Source organism: Lactuca saligna, chromosome 1 (assembly GCF_052625555.1).
Source record: "Lactuca saligna cultivar CGN05327 chromosome 1, ASM5262555v1, whole genome shotgun sequence".
NCBI classification, from domain to species: domain Eukaryota; kingdom Viridiplantae; phylum Streptophyta; class Magnoliopsida; order Asterales; family Asteraceae; genus Lactuca; species Lactuca saligna.
Window position 1 is genome coordinate 71,945,936 of NC_136417.1, and position 16,141 is coordinate 71,962,076.

Genomic DNA, 16,141 nt, shown 5'->3' on the forward strand with positions numbered 1-16,141 from the left:
CGTGCCCAGCTCCTCGTGAAACTTTTATCAAAAGCGAGAGGTAAACCTGACATCCCGATCAGAGATAATGGAAACGGGAACCCTATGGCAAGACACGATCTTGCGAATGTACACTCTGGCCATTTTCTCGGCCGACGAACTCTCCCGTATGGCCAAGAAGTGGGCACTCTTGGTCAATTGATCCATGATGACCCAAATGGCATCAAACCCCTTCGTCATCCTTGGCAGCTTTGTGATAAAGTCCATCGTGATCTGTTCCCATTTCCACATGGGAATCTCCAGGGGCTGCAACTTTCCATGCGTCCTCTGATGTTCGGTCTTGACCATCCTACAGGTCAAGCACCTCTCGACGTACCAAGCAATCTCACGCTTCATACACGGCCACCAATAGCTCAAACTCAAATCCCGGTACATCTTGGTGGCCCCCGGGTGAATAGAGAAGTGAGACTTATGAGCTCCTCCATAACCATCTACCTAACCCCACCAGACATCGAAACCCAAACCTGACCGCATTGGGTCAATAATCCCCGACTGTCCTACATGAACCTGGTGTTCTCACCCTTGATCCTCTCCAACTTTAAATTTTCTGGTCGCATGCCCTCTATATGGGCATCTCTGGTCAAACTCACAAGCGGGGAATCCACTATTATCCTCATACATGTCACGGGGGTGGAAGACACAATCGACTTGCGGCTCAAAGCATGCGCAACCACATTCGCTTTACCAGGGTGGTAAAGGATCTCACAATTGTAGCCCTTGACTACGTCCAGCCACTTGCGTGCCTCATGTTCAGGTTCTGTTGATCCATGATATGTCTCAAGCTCTTGTGATTCGTATAAATGGTACACCGGACCCCATAAAGGTAATGTCTCCATATCTTGAGGGCGAACACCACGTCCCCCAACTCCAAGTCATGCATAGGGTATCTCGTCTCATGTGGCTTCAGCTGTCGTGATGTGTAGGCTATCACTCATCCTCTCTGCATGAGGACCGCCCCTAAACTTGTGATGGATGCATCACAAAACACCACAAAACCCTCAACCCCCTCCGGGAGTGTCAAGACTGGTGCCTCACACAAACGCTGATGGAGGGTCTCAAACGCCCTCTGCTGCTCGGGGCCCTACTGGAAATCCATCACTTTTCTCATCAGATGAGTGAGGGGTACTGCAATCTTGGAGAAATCTCGTATGAATCTCCGGTAGTATCCTGCTAATCCCAGAAAGCTCCTAATATCTGAGGGAGATTTCGGGACCTCCCATTGCATAACCGCCTCGATTTTGGCCGGGTTGACCAAAATCCCCTCCTGGTTAACGAGATGTCTGAGAAACTGGACCTCTCGCAACCAAAACTCATTCTTCGAGAACTTAGCGTACAACCGTTCCCACCTCAGGACTCCCAGCAGCTCTCGCAAATGCTCCCCATGCTGATCTCGGGTCTTGGAATACACCAAGATATCATCTATAAATACTATGACCGAGCGGTCAAGCATCAGTCTGCAGACCCGATTCATCAGATCCATAAATACTGTTGGTGCGTTGGTGAGCCCAAACGGAATCACCACGAACTTGTAATGTCCATAACGAATTCGGAACGTGGTCTTCTCCACATCTTCCTCTCTGACCCTGACCTGATGGTATCCAGATCTCAAATCTATCTTGGAAAACCAAGATACGCCCCTGCAACTGATCGAAGAGATCGTCTATCCTCGGGAGTGGGTAACGGTTCTTCACCGTTAGCTTGTTCAACTCCCGGTAATCAATACACATCCGGTACGAACCGTCCTTCTTCCGGACAAACAGAATTGATGCTCCCCATGGAGAACTGCTAGGTCGAATGAACTGCTTGCCCAACAGTTCCTGCAGCTGCGATGACAGCTCCTGCATCTCTGGTGGCGTTAATTGGTACAACGCCTTAGCGATATGGGCCGCACCTGGCACCAGGTCGATCCTGAACTCGACCTGCCTCTCCGGAGGTATCCCTAGCAACTCTTTCGGAAACACATGTGCAAATTCCCTGACCACTGGTACATCGGAAACCGAGGTCTGGTCCCTGATTTGCGTATCTACCATATACGCTAAATAACCCATGCACCCATGCTGAATGTGCTATTGAGCCCTTGCAGCAGAACAAAACCCTAATCCTACTCTGGTACCCTCACCATATATAACCAGCTCTCCTCCACTTGGGGTTCGAACCACCACTCGCTAGCCCTCGCAATCAATCATAGCACCAAATCGACTGAGCCAATCCATTCCCACAATCATGCACACCTCTCCCATGGGGGATCAGAATCAAATCTATCGGAAAAGACACCCCGAAAATCTCCAAGTCACATCCTCGATAAACTGAAGAAGCAGAAACCCCGTGTTCGTTGGCAATAGACAATCGCAACGAACACTCTAACTCATCCACTGGCGCACGAAACTCCGTACTAAAAGACTGAGAATTGAGACACAAAGGACCAACTCGCCCCCGATTCAAATAAAACCAAACCAGGAAAAGAGTTCACCAAAAACATACCTAATCACAGATACAACAGATAAGCATACGACAGATAAATAAAACGAGATGAGGATAGAAACATACCAGCCACCACATATGGTGCTGCTCTGGCCTCCTCCACCGTGAGCTGGAAAGCACGACCCTGAGCCTTTGGAGGATTTGTCCTAACTGATCTCCCATCCGTGATCCTCAAAGTAGCCGGTGTTGCCGCCTGCATCGGCTTGGCGACAAGTAGTGGACAGTTGGCCCTCATGTGACCAACCTGATTGTAGTGATAACATAGCCACATACGCTGAGCTAGGGAAGCCTGGCTACAATCCTTCGCGTAATGCCCCTCCTTTCCACACTTGTGGCACCCAGTAGCAGCCCGACATACACCAGAATGACCCTTGCCACACTTCACACACGTGCGGCCCTGCTAACCTCCGGTCCTAACATCAGCGGTCTTAGGCCGCTTCGGCGCCGGCTGTGACAGTGTCGGGGCCGACTGCTGCTCCCTTAGTTGCAGCTCAATCTCTAACTCCCGCCGCTCGACGGCCTCCTACAGCTCTAGAAGAGTATAACATCGTTGGGTAGACACAAACTGTCGGATATCAGTCTTGAGCATTGTAGCACCTGGTTTCCGATATGTGAATTTTATTTGAGTATTTCCCTATTTTAGCCTTGGACTCGGCGAGTCATAGGTCCGACTCGCCGAGTAGGGACGAGACTCAGGACACGTTTAAGTTGGCGACTCGGCGAGTCCATATCCCGGACTCGGCGAGTCACCGCTGCTGGATGAAACCCTAAATTTCAAGGGTTTGCACCCTATTTAAACCCTCATTCCGCCCCAAACTCGTCCCCATTCACCCCCAGAACTCCCAACCTCGTTTATACCCTTATTTCCTTGAGAGATTGAAGTGTTTTGGAGTGTTCTTGAAGATTTTAAGGAGAAAGAAGAGTAGATCAAGAAGAGGAGATGGAGACCATGCATCTTTGTGTCATCTCAACGTTTTCCTTGAGGTATAGCTCGTTTCCCCTCTGTTTTCAAGTTTGTAATCTCTTTTAGCTTCATAGGAGTCCTTCTTGGGCTCTTCCCCAAGCTTGTTTGTGCTTTGTGGGTTGTAATAAGTTGTTGGCCTTTAGATCTAGGCATGATTTAGTCCCTGGAGCTTGGATCTAATGCCTTTATGGGGTCATATTGCATGAAAGCCCTAGATCTACCTCTTTTGGTGCACTTTGAGCCTTAAAATCCATATTGGTGAATATCTACACGTAAAGTTGGAAACTTTACGTGTGATATGTGTCCTAGAAGCCCAGATCTGTGAATGGCATGGACTGGAATCAAGCAAATCGGTGTATTTGATGGATGCATGGCTGCGACTCGGCGAGTCGTATATGTGACTCGACGAGTCTGGTCGCGAGTCACTGAATTGATCCCTTTATGATGTATCGAGTTGAGCCGTGAGTCACAGGGGGTGACTCGGTGAGTTGGAAGCTGAACTCACTCATGATAGGACTCGGCGAGTCAATGCCCTGACTCGGCGAGTCCAAGGCAATCTTCATAGATCAAGAACAGACTCGACGAGTTGTTCACACAACTCGGCGAGTCTTAGCATAAGTGTTCTTCGGATGAAGACGAACTCGACGAGTTGTTCATACAACTCGGCGAGTAGGATGAAGAGGTTGAACGTCAGTCTAGAAGATGAACTCGTCGAGTCATAGCCTAACTCGACGAGTAGAAACAGGGACTCAGGACAATCGTCTGATAGGGACTCGACGAGTTAGAGAGACAACTCGGCGAGTTAGGTCAACTGAAAGTTGACTCTGACTTTGACTTAGAGCTAGACCAGGGGTAAAATGGTCATTTTACCCAAGGGACAGTTAACAGTGTTTGATTGAGTATGTTGTGGGAATTGCAGCCGGAGGATTTCCGGAGCAGCAGCAGTCAGTTAGTTCCCGATCAGTTCAGCAGCTACTTTGAGGTGAGTTACCTTCCAGTAGTGGTGGGTCTAAGGCCACAATGCCGGCCCACCAGTAAGGAGACGTATGATAGATGATTGTCTTTGTGATATCATCTAGGTTTGCTATTACCTAATATGTTATATGCTATCATGATACGTTATACGCGATAGTAGTAGAGTTCGGTTGTTAGGACCGCAGGGTAGTCAGATACCCCAGAAACGTTTGACAGTATGTGATGATATGTTTGTATGTTGGCCTGTTATGTTATGCGATAGAGGTGGCAGGAGGGGACCAGTCCCCGAGGATCGGTTGTTAGGACCGATGGGTAGTCAGCACCCCAGAACGGCTTGACATGGGTAGTCAGCACCCCAGAATGGCTTGACACGGGTAGGACAGCACCCCAGAATGGCCGTATGGGTAGGTCGGCACCCCAGAATGGCCGTACCGGGTAGTCAGGCACCCCATAATAGCCTGGCAGTACGTATGTTATGTGTTTGTATGGTATGTGATACGTTGGGGGAACTCACTAAGCTTTGTGCTTACGTTTACAGTTTTGTTTTCAGGTACCTCTTCACCGAAGGGGAAGGAGCCGGCGCGGTAGCGGCACATCATGCACACACTCTGGTTTCCGCATTTACGAGATTCACTGGGATTGTACTCTGATATTTTGATGGAATGTATGGTTTGACTTTTTAAAACATGGTTTGCGATGTGTTATGGTGTGATCAAACAATGTTTTATCTATTAATGTTTGCTAAAGTAATATTTTAAAATGAAATTTTCGGACATGAAAATTGGGTCGTTACAAGCATACTCAGATAACGGGTCATCTGAGACTGCTCGGAAGCAAACTTTGGGCAGAACATCGCCCGCTCAGTGAACATACGGGTGATCTCCGTCACCAACTCCCCATCCTGTCTCAAGCTCAAAAACTCATGTGCCAATCGTTCCCGCTCAACCCTCGGAATGTAACGGGTGCGGAACATATCCCTGAATTGCTCCCAAGTAACTGTAGCTCTCTGATCATCAGTGTAAGATCCAGTCGTACGACTCCACCAGTCCTTGGCCCCGGACCTAAGTAGGTTCAGAGCACACCTGACCTTATGGTCAGCTGGACACGAGCAGGTGAAGAAACACCCCTCCACATCTGAAATCCATCTCATAGACTTGATGGGATCCTGCGTCCCATCAAAAGTAGGGGGCTTCGTGTTAATGAAATATGTGTACTGAAAACCCTTACCAACTCCTCCTACTGCCGTAGATACAGCTGATGCAGCTGCTGCGGCAGCTGTCTCTACGAGAGCTGCGTAGCACTCATCAAAATACTCCACCATGGTGGTCTTAATCGACCCGAACATTTCCGGCAACTCGACCCAGAACAACGCAACAACCTTATCGTGTAGGATCGCTCGGATCCTGTCATCCATCTCATCTGGCCTCATCTGGTCGATAGTCTCAAGTGTTGTCAGCTCCCCCTGTCCGCCCTCTCCTAATCCTGATCCTGATCCTGAACCGGATCCAGTCACAAAGCGCCTGGTCATCAACATTCTAAAACATAACACATGGCATCAGATAACTCATACACATAACTGGGGACCAACCCCCGACAAAACCCTAGGGTTTGTGACTTCCTTGTTACGCGTATGGGTCCTGTGCTTTTAGTAGTACGGGCCCATACTACCTTCCACACCTACCCATACTTGTCCCAAGTATCATCACAAAGCCCTAACGACACACATAATCATATCGAGCACTCAAGCGTCACCCCTAAAAGAAGGCTAAGTGCCTCGAAGTTGGCAGACACCTCCCAAACAACCTATCCATCCACGAAACTTCCACCAACCCTGCAGCACTAGTGTATGCTAGCCATACATAACGCTGTACCCTATAGACTTTCAAATATTCAATCCTACCCTAATCTCACAATCAAACAAGAACAAAACATAAGGCCAAATACAACATTCTCAGGCTATAAGATCTTAGTTATGTATAACCATGATGCCTACACTAGATAACTACAGTAATGATGTCAATTTCATATAAGAGAAACCCTAGGCTACTAGGCATCATGTAATCAGGAAATTTTACCATGCGATTCCTGAAGATCCCTAGCCTAGTACTAGCATGTTGTTCTGACATATCACATAATCAAATAACTATATGGTATTTTGGGGTCTACTTACTGGCTCCGAATGATCGTACACTTCGCATCCTATATTAGTTATTTTGAAAACCATTTTGAAAATCTTACCTTGATTTGAGACTGGATTCACACGAATGTTCCTCCAATTCAATCAAACCAAGGCTCTGATACAAACTTGTAACATCCAAAATTTCAAACCAATTTAAACTTTTTAAAACATTTCGGGTTCATCAAAACATTACAACTTGTTTTCAAAATATTGATTATCAGAGTTTTTCCCAGAAACATAAACACAATAGGAGGAGCTATACGATCATGCCTTGGCCTTGCCTCGATCCCCTGAAGTACCTGAAATAATAAACTGAAACTGTAAGCCCGAAAGCTTAGTGAGTTACCCCCAAAATACCGATACAAATACAGTCCACAAGGCAACATCAATGTTAACATATCATATCAATCAAAACAAAGCATCATGCAATGGGTCCACAGCTTTACAAGCTACACTACCCCTGGGCCCTCAGTACGAGTCTGGAATGCCTACCGGGCCCTCAGCTCGTATCTGGAATGCTCCCGAGTCCTCAGTATGAGTCTAGAATGCCTACTGAGCCCTCAGCTCATATCTGGAATACTTTCGGGTTTGTTAGCTACCGCACGGAGTAGTACAACCTCAACCCACCCCACTTAACATGTCGACATGTAACAGATAAATGCACATACAGGTAATCAATCAGTATCACAGGCACTCCTACAGATCAGCTCGACTAGCATATCAACTGGCATACATTACTGACTCAACTCATCATATCGATAACTACTAGGATATCAAATCTAATGGGTCGGCCTTGGTGCCTTAGACCCCTTAGTATAGTGAGAATAACTCACCTCGTAGATGTCACCTCGGTAAATAAATCACAGCTCTCCGATCATTCGTCAAAGACTCCACCACCTATTACCACATTACAAACATGCTCATAAGTCTTCATCCTTACAAAGTACTTCATAACCCAACTAGATAACCCTGGTCAAATTCAAAGTCCTTAGTCAAGGTCAATAGTCCATGTTGACCTTAACTCGTCGAGTACCCTTGGCTACTCGCCGAGTTCCTTGAAATCCTTACCCATTCACCGAGTCACCGGGGTGACTCGTCGCGTTCCCACGATTCTCGATTGAGGCCTTATGGCCACCCGTCGAGTTTCCTTCTAGTAACACGTCGATACACACGCGTTCCTAACTTGGGGAAAACTCATCTGACTCGCCGAGTTGTTCATCCAACTCGTCGAGTCTATGGCAATCTTCATCAAACTCGTCGAGTTGTTCATCCAACTCGTCGAGCCCATGGCTATCTTTATCTGACTCGCTGATTCGCCCTTGCGACTCGCCGAGTTCCTTCAGTCCTTAATCCATACAGAACCATTTTAAGTCATGCAAAGGTTCCAAATTACAGATCCAAGCTCCCAGGGCATGCCTTTCACGTAAAGTTGCAAACTTTACGTGCATGCATGGCTAAAGTGGTTCTTAATGCCCAAACTAAGCTCTTAACGGGTTTCATGCACAAGGGGGGCCACATTCACGACCAAGATAGTAACTTTATGAATCTAGGACTCGGGAAAGGTCCAGATATGAAGTTACAACTTCAGATCTAGCTCATGTCTTGCAATATCACCTTACTCAAACCATAAAACCCTAGATTTCCACCATATGAGATCTAGAAGGGAAAAGAGATAAATATGTCGACTTGATACCTTTAATGGGTGCTAACTAAGGCAGATTTCGGATTTCCCACTCCTTCCTTGCTCCTATCCCCTTGTTCTTCCAAGCTCTTCCTCCCACAAGCCCTCCTTACAAGCTTACAAAGCACAAGAAAGACACAATACACGGTTAGGGTTTTCTATGAACTCTTACTGAGTGTAAAGAGGCCAAATGAGTCTTATGCCTCCTTAAATAGAAGGTAGAACCCGAGACTTAGGGTTTCTTCTGCCAGCTCCTACTCGTCGAGTCCCTTTATGGACTTGGCGAGTAGGTCATTAAATATGTGATCCCCCTCGCTGCTACTTGACGAGTAACGAACCCTTAACTCTTCGAATAGGACTTAAACAAAGGAGATTCTTTCTTAAATCCATACCTGAGAATCAGGGCATTACACTTGGGGTGCATGCATGGTGTGAGTAAGATGGACATACTCATGAGGTATGCAGGGCGTACGCAGCAGATATGTAAACCCTAATTTTTAGGGTTTGAGCATTATTTAAGCATCATTTGATGGGTTTTGAGCAAAACATACATTCCTATGAGCAAAATGACGATTATGTTCCCTTCTCCTTTGGACAATTCATAATTGCATCAAGTTCAACTGAAAAACATCCTAGTCTCTAGTACCATTGATGGGTTTTGAGCAAAACATACATCCATATGTGTACATGTAACTCTAAATTGATTAGATCTAAGTTTTCTCTAATTGGACATGCAAACTTGAATCACAAAAGAAGAAACCCTAGGTTCTATGTATTATAAACAAAATTCCCATAATAAAGGGTTATAATACATACCTTTATGATTGTTACTATAAACAATCTTGAATCCTTGCTTGAAAGACCTTTGGTAGCAAGCGCCATAAGTGTCGAGCCTATAATGGCTCACAAACAAACCTAGCAACCAAGGAACACTTTTGAGAGAGAGAAAGAGAAGGGTGGAAGTTTTCAGAATTCCTCTAAGGAATCAAGTGGTGGACGAAATCTAACCCTATAGGGGTTTATATAGGTGATAAGGAAGGTATTGGATAAGGCAGGTGTATCCAAGATAACCCTAATCCATTAACTACCTCCCTAAGGCATCCAAGACACCTTTAGAGCCCAAGGAAACCCTATGAGCATCTAGATTTCTTTTACCTCCTTTAGGGAGGTTCTAGAATTCCCTAATGCTAAACTATTGAACATTATCACCTTTAGTCCTTGTAGTATCAGTTAATCCCAAAATTAATTCCAAATTAATTTTTGATTAAATATTAATTAAACATTATGATTTCTAATTAATATATTATTTCCATAATACATTAATAAATCATTTATTTTGATTTCTAATTAATTTATTAACCAAGTAATAAATTAATAAATTAATCTTCTCTCTCTAACAGTCATCCTATTCAATTGCCAGGTTTGAAGATCACCCAAAAGGACATTGCTACTATCAATTCAAGTACATACCAATTATAGTTATATCATCATCAAATCATCGAGGGGCCCACAAATATTGCTTTTCCCCATTTAGAATAAAAGGAACGTATAAACTTTGAATCATATGTTTATACTACTCACTCATCGAATCACATACAACAATGTGTTTTATAACATCAAGTTACTAATGTGTTTACGTATTATCAATGAACAACTAACTCGTAAATAATAACTCATATGTTTCCGTTTCAAGAATATAAAATATTATAGTCTAAAAGTTACTCGTGATAAAATCCATGAAGTAATTCTCTGAGTGTGGGTTAATCTAATACTTAAATCCCCATTTCAAAAGTACTCATGAATACTACAACAAATCATTGATATGTCTAACCCATTAGACAATGAAACATCCCAAAAATTTCATTTTTAAATCATTAATTAAACCAGAATTACTAAAAATCATTTATCAAAACATGAACCATAATATCTCCAGTATCCAAAACAGTATATCCATATCAATCACATGATAAATAAATCAGAGTAAAACATCCCATGCTAACCATAAACGGTGTGTGTCATGCAGTTATCCCGAGCTCTTCCCCTTGCTACCAGAAGTACCTGAAACCAAGACTGAAAACCGTAAGCAAGAAGCCTAGTGAGCTCCCCAAACTATCACATACCATACATATATCACATAATCACATAATCACATAATCACATAAAAACATATTATGGGCCCCGCCCTGCTACATCGGGCCCCACCCGGCATCGGCGTTGCCCGACATCGGGCCCCACCCGACATTAGGCCACATCCAGCATCAGGCCCCGCTCGAAATCGGGCAAAGCTTGACATATGTATGATCATATCTACTAATCACATAAACATAAGCATAATCACCTAATTATAGACATATAAACATTCCTCGGGTCCCACCCGACGTCGGACCGAGATCCGGAAAACATACAAACATTCCTCGGGAACCGCCCTGGCATCGGACCGTAGTCCGGAAATATACAGATACAAACACATGCAAAAATCACAAAGATATCAAGCATACAAACATTCATCGGGTAGCGCCCCGACATCGGATTGAAACCCGAAAAACATATAAACCTATATTGGGCCCTGCCCTACATCAGACCTTAGTCTGGAACATACTAAAATACATAAACGGTCGGCATTGATGCCTTCGAACCTTTCCTACAGGAGGAAACTCACCTCAAATGTCGGGTGCAATAGTTGTATGTCTCTACTCTTGCAACTGGCTCTACTCACACCCTATATAAAAACAACCCATTAAATACAATTCCTTTCTCAAGACCCCTTCATGGGTCAACTTTGGTCAAAGTTAAGGTCAAAGTCAAAGTCAATGCTCGGTCATAGTCAACCCGATTGACCAAATGGTAAAGAGAAAGTCTAAGTCTGTGATTATCTCATGTGCCAATGCAAAAGAAGCCATTTGTTTCTATTGCCATTTGAAGGGACACTGGAAGTGAAGCTGCCCTGACTACCTGAAAGATCTGAGAGAAGGTAGAATCAAAAAGATTTGACTCTGCTTCAGGTAAGTCTATTGTTTGACTCTATTAAGTTCATAATTGTTGATTCTCAATAAATGATGTGACAAGGTTGCATTTTGATGTTTTGTATGATCATGCAAAAGGAAGTAAGTTTAAAGGAAGAGTATGTTAAATCTGGTCGCGAAGATGGACTTCAATCGCATGCTTCAATGATCAGATTTTTGAGATGCTGCTTAAGAGTTATGATAGATTGCTTAGAAATATGTAATAACATAGTTTTTGATTTGTAATTGCATTGCAAGGAATAGTTTTTCCTGCATTTTTATAATAAAATTTTGTTTTATTTTATTATATCTCCTTGTAATGGCATTTGTGAAAATTGATGTTTGTATGTTACTATGTTAGCAATATGAATTTGATATTTCATTTGTAGTAGTGTCAAAATTTACCAAATAAGGAAAGATTCTCATCACCCAAGTTTTAGTTGGATAGAAACTTGGAATCATGCAAGTTGTATTGTGTGATGAATGAGAACTTCATCCTTGGGAAATTAAGACTAATTCCTTGTTCACATGAATATGTGAGTCAAGTGAAGGACTAGGGGATTGGGTACACTGAGTGTGCGCTGGTCAGGTCCACCACAAAGAACGATAAGACTATTCGTCAAGATTTACTAAAGTTTAGTAAATATGGTTATGCTTACAAGTTTAAGTATAATTCTGAACATTGGAAAAGTTTCAATGTATGGCAAAATGAATGAGAACAATCAAATTAGACAGAAGGATAAAAAATTTCTCCAATCTAAAAAGATGGGAGAGTACTTGAGCATCGTGTTTTATGATCATCTTAATGACTATGAAACCATATCACAATTGATCCTCTAAGGACATCTTAGTGCATTTGTATGGCTAAGAAGAGGAATCGTGAATTGTTGAAATGGTTAAATCTAGAAGATTGTAACATCCGGATTTCCAGGTATCATATTGTGATTGTTTAATTTGAATTATGAGGAGGGAGTCAGTGAGTTGACCCTTAGACTCGCCAAGTAGGATCGCGATTGCTGACTGAATTAATGAACGGACTCGATGAGTCTATGGGTGGAGTCGACGAGTTCGCACTGATGTCAGAAACCCTAAATCTCCAGGATTGTGCCCTATTTAAGGGACCTTATATCCCTCATTTGCGGCTACCAGTCCAGAAAGAGAAACCCTAGAGAGCTTGAGCAAGTTGTGTGAGAGAAAGAGAGCTATTTTGATCCCTTTTGTTGTGGTTTTGCAAAGAAGAAGGTGTTTCCAGCAATAGAAGGTCAAGGGGATTGTGATCGTGGTTTTCAAGCTTGGGTCTCCATTGTTGAGGTAGAAAATCGACCCTTTCTTCTTTTTTGTGCAAATCCTTGAATCTAGGGTTTTCTATACCTATTTATTGGCTTGAATTGAGGCATATGTTGTCCCTCTTAGTGTTATACTCTGGATCTGGACCTCTAGAGACCCAGAGAGATTTTCCTATCTAGCTTTATGTTGTCCCATGGAGGGAATGAACCTAAGATGCCATTTTAGAAGCCATTTCACCAAAAGAAGATTTGAATGCATTGCATGAGTGTCAAGATTTGACCTTTACGTGATTATTGGACATGGAGAAGTCAGATCTATAGGTTAGAGAAGCAGATATGACCTCAGAAGGTCGATTGGGTGATAATTATGGAAGAAACTCGTCGAATCCATAGGGAACTCGACGAGTTGAGTCGGGTTGCCCCACGACTCGTGACCGGATGTAGCCATCGAGTGGAAGGTTCACTCGACGAGTCGAGTAAGGTTTAGAAAGATTCAGAGTACACGATGGGACTCGCCGAGTCACCTATGTGCACTCGACGAGTCGGGTCAAAGTTTGTCCGTTGACTTTCGTTGACTTTTAGGGTTGGGTCAACACTTGGACTTTTGGACCATTAGAAGGGTAAAATGGTCTTTTATCCTTATGAGAGAACATTGGAATGAACTAATCTAGCCTAGAGAGCCGTTATTGATTTGAGATGATTGCTTATATGTTTAGGTGGGGCTAGTTCATTGTTACGAGGTTCAGGGGTACCGAGCATGTGAGTTGCTAGACAACATACGAGGTGAGTTTTCTCACTATACTTTACCTAGGGTGGTAACCATGTGTGACCGGAAGGTCTTATCTGTTATGCGGAGTATGTGATATGTGTTGCTATGTGATATGTGTTGCTATGTGATATGCATGTGCTATGTATGTTATGAGTACCATGATCTGGACCGGAAGGTCAACAGAGTATGGACCGGAAGGTCAAGATGATGAGGACCGGAAGGTCATACTAGTAGGGCCGGAAGGTCTACCAGAGTTGGGACGGAAGTCTCCTGAGGCACATGGATCGGAAGATACCATAGTGTTATGGCCATGAGAGGCGTATGTGTTGTATGCGATATTTTGGTGAACTCACTAGTCATTTATGCTTACAATATTATGTGTTATGTGTTTTCAGATACTAGCGATGATCGCGGGAAGGCGCCAACATGATCCGTACACACTGGCAGGAGATTTGTTTTATGATCTTAGGATATGTTTTTATCGTGATGACATTATTTAAACTTGATAAATTGAGAATGTTGGATGATTTTTATATTAACTGAAAAATAAAAAAATTGTTTTGAAAATACACGTTGTTACAAGTTGGTATCAGAGCCTTGGTTTGAGGGATTCAGATGCACCTTCGGGCGTATATGAACTCAAACTGAGGATTTGAGGAAGTTTTTCATAAAATAAACAATTTTTCTAAGGAAGTAAAAGAATTTGAGAAAAGCAGAAGGAAGCAGTGTGTACAATCAGCCAGCGCCCGAACGGTGATTTCCCAAAATACGCTTACATTATGTGTTACGAGATATGTGATGATATGTTATGCATGCTAGAGTAGGCTAGGTATTCATATTAGGACTAGAGTGGCCTGATTTGTGATGCCTTAGTCTAGGAAGATTTCTGCTGCTAGGAGATGCTTGAGAGTGAGTGGGTAGCAGTGAGGAGCTTATGAGGGGTCTACCGAAGGGTAGCCTATACTAGCGAGATGTAGAGTACTTGTGATCTGGGATCCAAGGAGGATGACTCGGGGTGAATACTAATTCGATGTGGATGGTAGTATGGGGCCCGTACTACTGAAGACACTGGATCAGTGCACAATTCAAGTAAGAATCCTTAGGGTACTAGGGAATAGGTAGGGTTGAATTATTGAGTGCGAGTATGCTCGAGCGAGTCTCTGATATTTTTATGTTGTATTTCAGAGACATCATGGTTGGGACACGCCATAGACCGGAGACGAGCAGCATGAGTGATGAGGAGCTTCGTTAGATGATCCACGATGAGGTGGTTGCGGCAATCCGAGCCAAGATTACGGAGATGTTTGGGTCTATAAAGACCACATTGATTGAGACCTTTGATGAGCGGTACGCAGTAGATACTGAGGTTGCGGCTGCTGCAACTACTGTAGCTGTGGCTGCTGCTAGACCTCCAGGGGTGACTCGATGCTGTTCTGGGAGTTCAGCAATACGAAGCCACCAGAGTTTGATGGGACACAGGATCTGATTGCTGCGATGAGATGGATTTCTGATATAGAGGGATGCTTCTACACATGTTCGTGTCCGGAGCATTTGAGGGATCGGTTTGCACTAAACTAGCTTCATTTGGGAGCGAAGGACTGGTGGAAGTTTGTGACAACGAACTTCACTCTTGCAGAGATTTTTGAGGTGACCTGGGAAAGGTTCACCACCATGTTCAGAGACGAGTACGTTCCCCTGGTAGAGAGGGAGTGGTTGGCACAAGAGTTTTTGTCCCTCAAGCAGGGGATGAAGTCAGTGATTGTGATCACACGGATGTTCCATTAGAGGGCATTTTTTTTCCTTGAGCACATGTCGTCTGAGCAGGCATGCATGAGTTGGTATTTGAGCATTTTAAGGAGGGAGATCCGGGAGTTCGTGGCGAACTCGACTTACCGGTCATTTTCTGAGCTCCAGGAAAATGCCCGGAAGAGGGAGATTGAGCTGGAGACTAAGGATAGGGAGGAGGCCGAGTCTCAGGGGAGGGATAGGCAGCCGATCATTTGTGTCGTTAGCGTTTAGTCAGCACATTAGTATTCGATAGGAGGCGTTAAGTCGACCTTTATGAGTTTCCGTAGCTGACAAGCGAGCGTTGTATGTTACAGATGTGATTCGAGGATGTGTACTCGAGATCTTCAGTGTTGAGTTCCCGGTAGATATCGTCCCGATTGCGATGAGGGATGTGTGTGTCATAGTAGGCATGGATTGGTTGAGCCGATTTGGGGCTGTTATAGACTGTGAGTGATAGTTGGTGATGATACTAGACCCTAGTGGGGGAGCACTTACGATGTATGGCGAGGGTACCCGAAGTAGGTCAGCATTCTGTTCGGCTGCTAGAGCGAGTCAGAGTTTACAGCAGGGCTGCAACGGATTTGTAGCTTATGTGATGGATACACTAGTGGCTGCGGAGAGGCCGATTTCAATTGATGATGTTCCGATAGTGCATGAGTTCCCGGATGTTTTTCTTGAGGAATTTTCGGGTGTGCCTCCTGATAGGTAGGTGGAGTTCCGCATCGATTTGGTCCCGGGGGCAGCGCCTATAGCTAAGGCGCCTTATCGCCTTGCACCGCCAGAGATGCAAGAGTTATCCTCGCAACTTCAGGAGCTGCTGGGGAAGGGGTTTATTAGATCGAGTAGCTCACCATGGGGAGTACCGATCCTTTTTGTCAAGAAAAAGGATGGTTCACACCAGATGTGATCCTTTTCGTCAAGAAAAAGGATGGTTCACACCGGATGTGCATTGATTACCGAGAGCTTAACAAGTTGAT